At 22.7% G+C, this 8,565-nt stretch overlaps 1 protein-coding gene across 5 annotated transcripts in view; it reads right to left on the reverse strand.

The window, feature by feature from the left end:
• LOC129611027 (uncharacterized) overlaps nucleotides 1-8,183 on the reverse strand; it is a 122,509-nt gene extending 114,326 nt beyond the window's left edge. For 3 of the 5 annotated variants that reach the window (XM_055523936.1, XM_055523933.1, XM_055523934.1), the window contains exon 1: nucleotides 7,227-8,183. The gene's annotated coding sequence lies outside the window, so the exon portion shown is untranslated. Of the gene's footprint in view, nucleotides 1-5,782; nucleotides 5,866-6,892; nucleotides 6,999-7,226 lie in introns of those variants that run through there. The other 2 variants (XM_055523935.1, XM_055523937.1) reach the window with 2 other exon arrangements.
• Between the last annotated feature and the right edge of the window lie 382 nt (nucleotides 8,184-8,565).

The raw sequence follows: 8,565 nt of genomic DNA on the forward strand, positions 1-8,565 counted from the left end.
ATTGAAAAGGAAAGTTTTCTTCAATTTATGCTATAGATTTTTAGTAAAATTGATGGTCAAGTCATCAAAATAAGTTAGAATTTTTCAGAACTTCAACTTTATATAAATTCTGGTATTAAGTATTCAGACACTATCGTCAAAGACTGTTTTCGCCATAACAAATTTTTTAGGTAACGCGTGTCATCATCGTCAACTGGGCTATAATATTCACGAAATGCGAATAGAACAGAACTGCATTCAAAATGCATAATCTCTCCAATAAATTATATTTCCTTCCAAAATTCTATGTTCTTAACATAACTACTTTAACAAACATAGAATCAATCAATTATACTAATAGGTACAAGCTCTTTCTGAAATTTCCATATTTTTTATAACAAATAAAAACATTTTAAGACTTAAATTATAAAGTACAAATTTTAATTGCTCTACAAATTTTGTAATCCTGTGATTATGATGGTATAAATTTGTAAGCAAGTTTTTATTTTTTTGTTTTTGTTTTTTTTATTTTTTCAATAAAGAACAACTTTATCCATGAAAATTTGTGAAATTAATTAAAATTTAGTTTTAAAAAGTTTTCTTTTACTCTTTTTAACAAACAAATGAAAAAAAAAATCTGCTAACAATTAAAGCCAACAAAAGAATCAATTTTGATTACTATACAAAATCAAGTTAGAAAAAAAAACAATTTATTTATTAAAAAAATAATAAAAAAATAATATCAGAAAAAAAAGGAAAGTGAACAATACATTTTTTTGTTTTTGGAATTTTTCCAACAAAAAAAGACAAAAATGAAAATAAAATGCCTTCAAGGAGAGCATTTTCACTTAATATGTCCCTATTCCATTCAATTACTCTGTGAACGTAAACAATAAACAGACTACTGTAAAGGACTAAAATTTCATTGAAATGAAAATTTTTTTAGTAAAAACGTTAACGTTTTAATGTACAGAATGGAAAATTGAATGATGTTTTTAATTACACAAAATATTATATAATTTATATAGACCTTGTGGTGCCAACAAATTTTCTTTATTTTGATTATTTACTTTTAAGATTAAGTATATGGAAATTTAATATTCTTTATTCAATATTTTAAGAAAATCATATTACAAAACAATATTTTATAAAATGTTATTTGAATTTACTTAACAAATTTGTCAAAGCATTTCTTTCCTAACAAGATATTTGCAATAAATTTTTCATCAAGGATGTAGATAAATAAATTATTTAGATGGTTTTGTAATTGTCATTATTGGAATCAATATTGTGAAATTAAATTTTCCATTTTAATTTTCAAAAAACAAAGACAATTATTATTACCCTTACCATCGTTTTTACTGCAACTAATAAAATTTTAGCTTCAGTCAAATTATATTTTTCATTGTTATAGAAATCTGTAAAATAGTTATACTTAATAAGAATCTCAATTATAAAAATAAATTCAACTTAACTTGGAATTAACAACAAATTATTTTGCCAATTTTCTCTAAAATTTAAAACTGGAAATAGCTATAGGAATTTAATTTATAAATAAACTACCAAAATTACTAATTGATATTTATTACAAAAATGTTAAAATTGCATATTTTTAGGGGCAACACCCCCTTATTATAATAATATGGCACCAACTAAAGTTTTCCTTTCACCTTTTATATTCCAAATGGGAAAAAAGTTTTTTCAAAAATTTTGTTGCATTTTTAACTACAATTTGATTTATTTTTACATCGACAAAATGACCATAAATTATGCTAACAAATTTATTTTTAATAAATTATTTTCAAAAATAAATTGTTATTGTTTTCGAAATTGCAAAACTACAATTTTAATATAAATATTCATAAATTTTCCATAGTTTGTATATAATCAAATAACTAGTGAAGCGATAATAAATCGTATTGACATTAAATGTAAACAAATTTTCAGCTCAGAAAAATAAACAAAAAAATAATTTAATTAAAGTATGCAATTGTGCATGTAAAATAATTTAAAAAAAAAACTTAATATGCAAAAAGAACATAGTTTTGTTTTGTTATTCTTCCGACCAATACTCCATATAACGCATATAAAAGTTTTGCAATACAAAAAATTTAAAAAACTTATACAGGGATTTAGAGTTTAGAATAAATAAAATGAATTTTAGTTTGATATAAATTTATCTCTCAAAAATTGTGGAAAAATTACAAAGTTTTTTCATACTCATTGAAAGCTAAATTGTCTACTTCGTTACTTTTTTAAGTAAACATTTTAATTATTTCAGTTAACCTTTAATACAAGTTTTTTTGTAAATCAACCTCTAACTTTAATTCTGCAACTTTATTTACAGATTTTATTTAGTACATTTTAGGATTTCAAAATGAATCAGACACAAGCTTGTAGCGGATTCAAGGGGACACAAAAGTTTTCTATTCGTATTTTTTGACGTTTTCTTCCTTCGAATAATAATAATTCTTCTACGAAAACAGATCATTTGATTGTGACATTACATTGACCTCTCAGATAACGTTTAAAAAATGATATTCAAGCCACATAACTTTAATAGAGAGCAAAAATCTAGATTTAAACTAAAAAAAATTTTAAAACGATTTAAAAGTTTAGAAAATTTCTTACAAAATTTTGCATACTTTTGGGGGTTTTTAATTATTATTTTATATTTTATAACAAAAAAAATAAATGAATTTTTAATTAAATCATAAACTTTTTGCAAAAAAAAACACAAAAAAAATAACACAATTAGCAAAATTTAAAAAAACTTTTTCCACAACTTCGTCAAAATTTGCAAATTGCAAAAATTTATTACAAACTTTAACTGAAAATTTTGAAGTTAAAATATTAATTGTTGTTTTATTTTATAAAAACTGCATTATAGATTTTTCGGAAATATCAGAATTCGTAAAATTAAATATTTTAGTTCTGATAGAAAACTAATTCGTATTTAAATAACGAAGTCTGTGGATTTTCTTAATTTTAACAAAGATTCCGGTGTAATAGCAAAATTAACAAATTTTTGTACCTTCTTTTTTTTAGCGAAAATTACACTGAAAAATTTTTTAAATTATCTTTACTGTTTTGTACACTGATTTGCCATTAGCTTTCCTTAATAATATATTTTGAGTGAATACCTCCTCATGGTACACCCAATTTTTGAGAAATTTTTCACATCGCTTAGTACAAAGTGTAGGGTACAGTTTTTTTGAAACATCCGTATATATAACCAAACTCTGGTATACTTTAATCGGGTTTTAATTTAAAAACTAAATAATACTTTCTCATTTCAATAAAATTAAGTTCAGCCAAACCAATTGATGAAAAGAAAAAAAAATGACAAGAATAATTTTTCAACACTTAATTCAGAAACTCCTCTCAAATCACTTTAGAATTAATTAATTGCAATAATATATTTTCTCTCTGTTTTTAATTCAATCCATAATTAATAAAATGACAAAAACCCGAAAACCAAAAAAAAAAAATACAAAAAAAAAGGATATTAAGCACTCAATTTACCATGTCAGAAAATCATTAACAAAAATGATCATTCATTATTATTAATGCCTTGCATATATAATTTACACACATTGAAACAAAAAGATATAGGTACATTCATGTTTGAACATATTACACCCCAAGTATACACACAGAAATTTTTTTACAATTCCAAATCTTTTTTTAAACACATGTTTGTATAGTTAGTTTTTGACAAATAATTGTAATAAATTTTAAAATTAGCACATTTTTACCGACCGTATTGTGTAAACAATAGGTAGGTTATGTGATGGCAACAAATTTTGCATATCGAGTTTTCGGTGGGAACGTACTTCTCCATAGTAGGGTAGTGTAAATAAACTATTTTTAGCAACCTGTCGGTCTGTCGGTCTGTCCGTCTGTCGGTCTGTCGGTCTGTCGGTCTGTCGGTCTGTGTGTGCACGCGTGTATCTCAAGTTCGGCTGAACCGATTTTGATGAAATTTTATATGTAAGTTTGTTTCCACCATGGCACGGATCGATCAACTTTTGGTATATATCAGGCCTCGGGAACTGCACTTTTTAGCGGGCCTGTTTTACATTTTTGAACATTTTGAAGAAAGTATTCAACCGATTTACTTGAAATTTTATATATAAGCTCACCTCGACCGTCCGCAAAAATTCATATGTTTTGGAAGAAATCAGGCATCGGCAACTAGATGTTTACTACGGGCCAAATATACATTTTTGTGTATATAAAGAGAAATAATCAACCGATTTCATTGAAATTTAATATATGAACTCCTCGTATTAAAACAATCAACATATAACTTTTTTGGAAAGATCAGGGCTCGAAAACTGATTTGCGGGCCGATTTTACATTTTTCACCATATCCACAGAACAAATTGATGGAATTTCTTGAAATTTGATATTTGAGTTCTGGTTGTTACCGAAACTAACTGGCGAGCATTTCAGGGAATTCGGGTAGCACAAAGCGAAACTCTACTAAGAGCCAAATTTACATTTTTCTAAGTATGTTAACTATAAGCTTACTAATATCCTAAAAATTGGAAAAAAGTGTTTAACAGACATTTTTATAATATTCTGAAACACTTTCATTTAATTAGACAATACACAATGCGGTCGGTTATGTGCTGACCACATCAGATTTTTTTAAATAAGTTATCTGTAAGAATAAATTAATAATATATAATTTTATATATATATACTTTTAGTTATTATGTGGAAAAATTATGTTAACCGGTTTTTTGATTATATTCGGTCAGTTTTCATTCAACAAATCATACTTTGTGTTCAATTACTCGTACAATTTAAAATCAAACAAGAAAGATTTTCCGATATTATCAATTTTCACTGATTTCAACTACACTGCTGCCAGTGTGCAATTATTTTTACTTTTTAATTTTTATGTATATATGTGCACAATAATTTACACCAATTAGTAATTTTTTTTTTTATTTGAAAAGCTGTTTTTCTTTACTAATTCTATTATATTTCAAAAACCTGAAATAATAATTTTCAAATTTAAATATTTATACGTACACATAGCTATAGAAAAATAATAAGTAAAAATCTTGAATAACTTATAAAACTATATGGAATTAGCAAAGTCCTATGCTCGCAAATGAAATACAAAAAATATTTACATATAAGCATGTACATATATTTCAATATATATACTTTAAACTTGTTAAATAAGTGATCAAACTTTTATTTTCAAAATGGTTTTTAAAAGAAATTTTTTATTTAACTATCAATTAAATTGCTATTCAATAGCTCTAATCAAGATAATAAAACTTATTGATTACTGAAAAAAGTTCAAAACTCAAAAACTTTTTTTAATTTTAAAGCGTTTTTTTAATTTTAAGCAATCATTCAATAATCAAACACAAAGTGTTTACAATTTTAATTTGAAATTTGAAAAATTCATTCAATAAACCACCAAAAATTTATAGAAAAACAACACAATTAAATTGTTTAATATGGAGAAATCAAAACAAATAAAAAAAGCGAAAATATTATGTTTTCTTTTTTACATAATAAAATTTTCTCATATGTACAATTGCAATATTTTTGTAATTGTTTTTTTCGTTTTCTTATTTTAATTTTTTTTGCTTATTTATTAAATTATTAAATAATGCATCATAATATTTACACCTACACCTACTAACATATTACTCTATCTACAATATATTTAAATTAAATATATTAAATATTATAAGAATAATGAAATAAAAATTTTCAACAAAATGAAACGAAAAGACAAATCAAATTTATTATTGTTATTATTATTGCTTACATAAAAAATGTGTATGTGTATCATTTATTTACTTATTTACTTATGTTTTATTTATTAATATCATTAAATATAGTTGATTTTTCTCTCTTTCAATCCATAATAACACATTTATGTTTATATATATATACTATAGTATTTTCTCACTTTTCTCATTTTATAGCCATAAATTATGTTTTACTAAAAATCATTCAATGAGATTTTTCCTTTAACAAAAATTGAAAAATAAAAAAATAGAAAAACAGAAAAATTTAAAGGATATAAAATGAACTATTTTGTTCTTCTTTTTCTCAGATTTTCATTGCTTATATAACATTGACATTTTTTTTAATATTTCCTTTTAGTAACTATGATAAAATGTCAGCTGAAAATATTTAATAACAATTGTTTGTTTCTGAATTAGCAACACAAACAAAATTTTAACTATTATTAAATAAAAAAAAAAAAATATTTGATTTAATGAAATTTTTTTATTGATTAAAAAAAAAAGTCGTCTTTTTTTTTTTGTCTTTACAAATCAACTCTGCATTTCATCTGCAGAAATTTCAAGGACATAACGGTTCATTTTTTGGAAAAATATACAAAAAATACAAAAACAAGAAATTCTACACACATTTTATATATTAAAAGATGTTTTATAGAAAAGAAAAAGGATATTAAAAGAAGAATAAGTCGTGCACCGTACAATACACTCAAAAAAAAAAAAAATAAGAAATATTAATAAACTTAAATTTTTTGTTTTTTTTTTTCTTTTTTTCTTAAAAATTTATTTGATATAATTTTTTATTATTATTATTAGAATAATTCCTTCCTTTTTCTACTTATTTTTTTATTATTTGTTAAACTTTATTAAATTTTATTTTTTGCCTTTTTTTAATGAAATTTCTTTTTTACTTATTATTTATATTTAATTTTCTTTTAAATAAATAACCTTTTTTTCTCAAAAAAAACAAAATTTCGTATGCAAAATCTACGTACGCTTTTTTATACATATGGTACATAAATACATACACATATATACATTAAGTCCTTTCCTTTCCTTAAGCACTCTATTGTACAATCATAATATATGAAATATTTTAAATTTAACATACAAATACAATTTTTCATCACACACATATTATGTGTACACACACAGCACACATAATATTTTCCACATTAATGATTATATAGTTAAAGAAAATGGAAAAAAAGGACACGTTTATTATTTATTAACTAATATAACACACCCTCGATTTTATGTTAACTTTGCATAATAAAAAATAAACAGAAGGAATATGAAATAATAACAAACCGAACAAAAAAATAGAAAAAAAAAATAAATGAAAATTTAAGGGAAAACAACGAATTTTTATATAAAAAGTTTTGTGAAAGAAAATCCTTTCAAGGACATTTATTTCACATTTTCATTTTTCTAAATTTTCTTTTTTTTTCAATATTTACTCACATTTATTTTATTATTAACTGCATACTATTATTATTAATTTTTATTTTTTATAAAATTTATGAAAATTTAATTTTCTTATTTTCAAAAATATTTTCAAATTTTTACACAAAATTTTTAGATTTTCTTATAAAAAACAGACGCAGACACACATATAAAAACCACAAAGATATTAAATTTTTAATTAAAATTTTTTTTTTTATTTTTTTTTTTATTTATTATACTTAATTAATATGAAAAATTTTAATTAATCTTATTATAAAAACAACAAATTTAAATTTATAATCCTTTTTTGTTAAAAATCGAATTTGATTTGCTTTGAAAAAAAAAGAAAAAATTCAGTCATTTCATTCACAAAGACAAAGAGCAAAAAAGTACAAATTTGTTAACCCTTTGGTTCAGTTTTCCGTTTTCCACACCAAGAACGTAATAGAGTTGAGTGTATTTAATTGAAAACTCATCACTATTTTTTAATATTTATTTATGGCTTTTTATACAAACATATATTTGTATATAAGTAAATTATAATTCAAAATTTCAAAATTTTTTTAATAATTTTTAATGGAAAAAATTAAAAAAACACACGAACATCTTGGTAACATTATAATTAATTTGAATTTAATAAAAAAAAAAAAACGGAACTACGTAGAATTTAAAAAACAAATATCATCGAAAAAAAAAAAACAAAAAAAAAACGATAAAAAAATATTGTAGATATTTTTTTAAATCGATTTTCGTTGGTCTTTTCCTTTATTTTCTATGTTAAAGAAAAAAACTCCGTTTTTGAAAATTTCACAATTTTCCTCCGATTTTCAAATAAAATTTAGTCCTTGTTATACAGTATTTTCATTTTTTTTTACCGTTATATATTATAACGAGTATATATGTTGTATTTCACACGCTTTATTATCATTACTTAATTTTTTTTTTGCCTTTTAATTTCTAATAGAATTTCCTATCCGATTACGTTCCGATTTATTGGCACGTTTGCATACCAATGTTGAACTAAACATTATAATATTTTGCAATCGCATCAAATTTAGGACATCCTGAATCTTCATCCAACAATTTTTGTTTTTTTGTTTTTTTTTTTTTTTTTTTTGTATAAGAAGGAAGAGAAGAGAAAATATTTGAAATTTTTCAATTCATTTTTTTGTTATTTTGATTTTATTTTTTTCTCTGTTTGAGTACGATTTGCAGACAAGGAATATTCCTTCTGTTATTTGAGATAACAATTACTGTATAAACTCATTTCTGTAATCTGTAAGTCTTTAACAGAGAAGAGAAACTCTTTCTTTGTTCTTCTTTTGTGAGAGAAAAACACTTCACTTTCTCTCAATAT

The sequence above is a fragment of the Condylostylus longicornis genome, unplaced genomic scaffold (assembly GCF_029603195.1).
Source record: "Condylostylus longicornis isolate FDR11 unplaced genomic scaffold, ASM2960319v2 ptg000048l, whole genome shotgun sequence".
NCBI classification, from domain to species: domain Eukaryota; kingdom Metazoa; phylum Arthropoda; class Insecta; order Diptera; family Dolichopodidae; genus Condylostylus; species Condylostylus longicornis.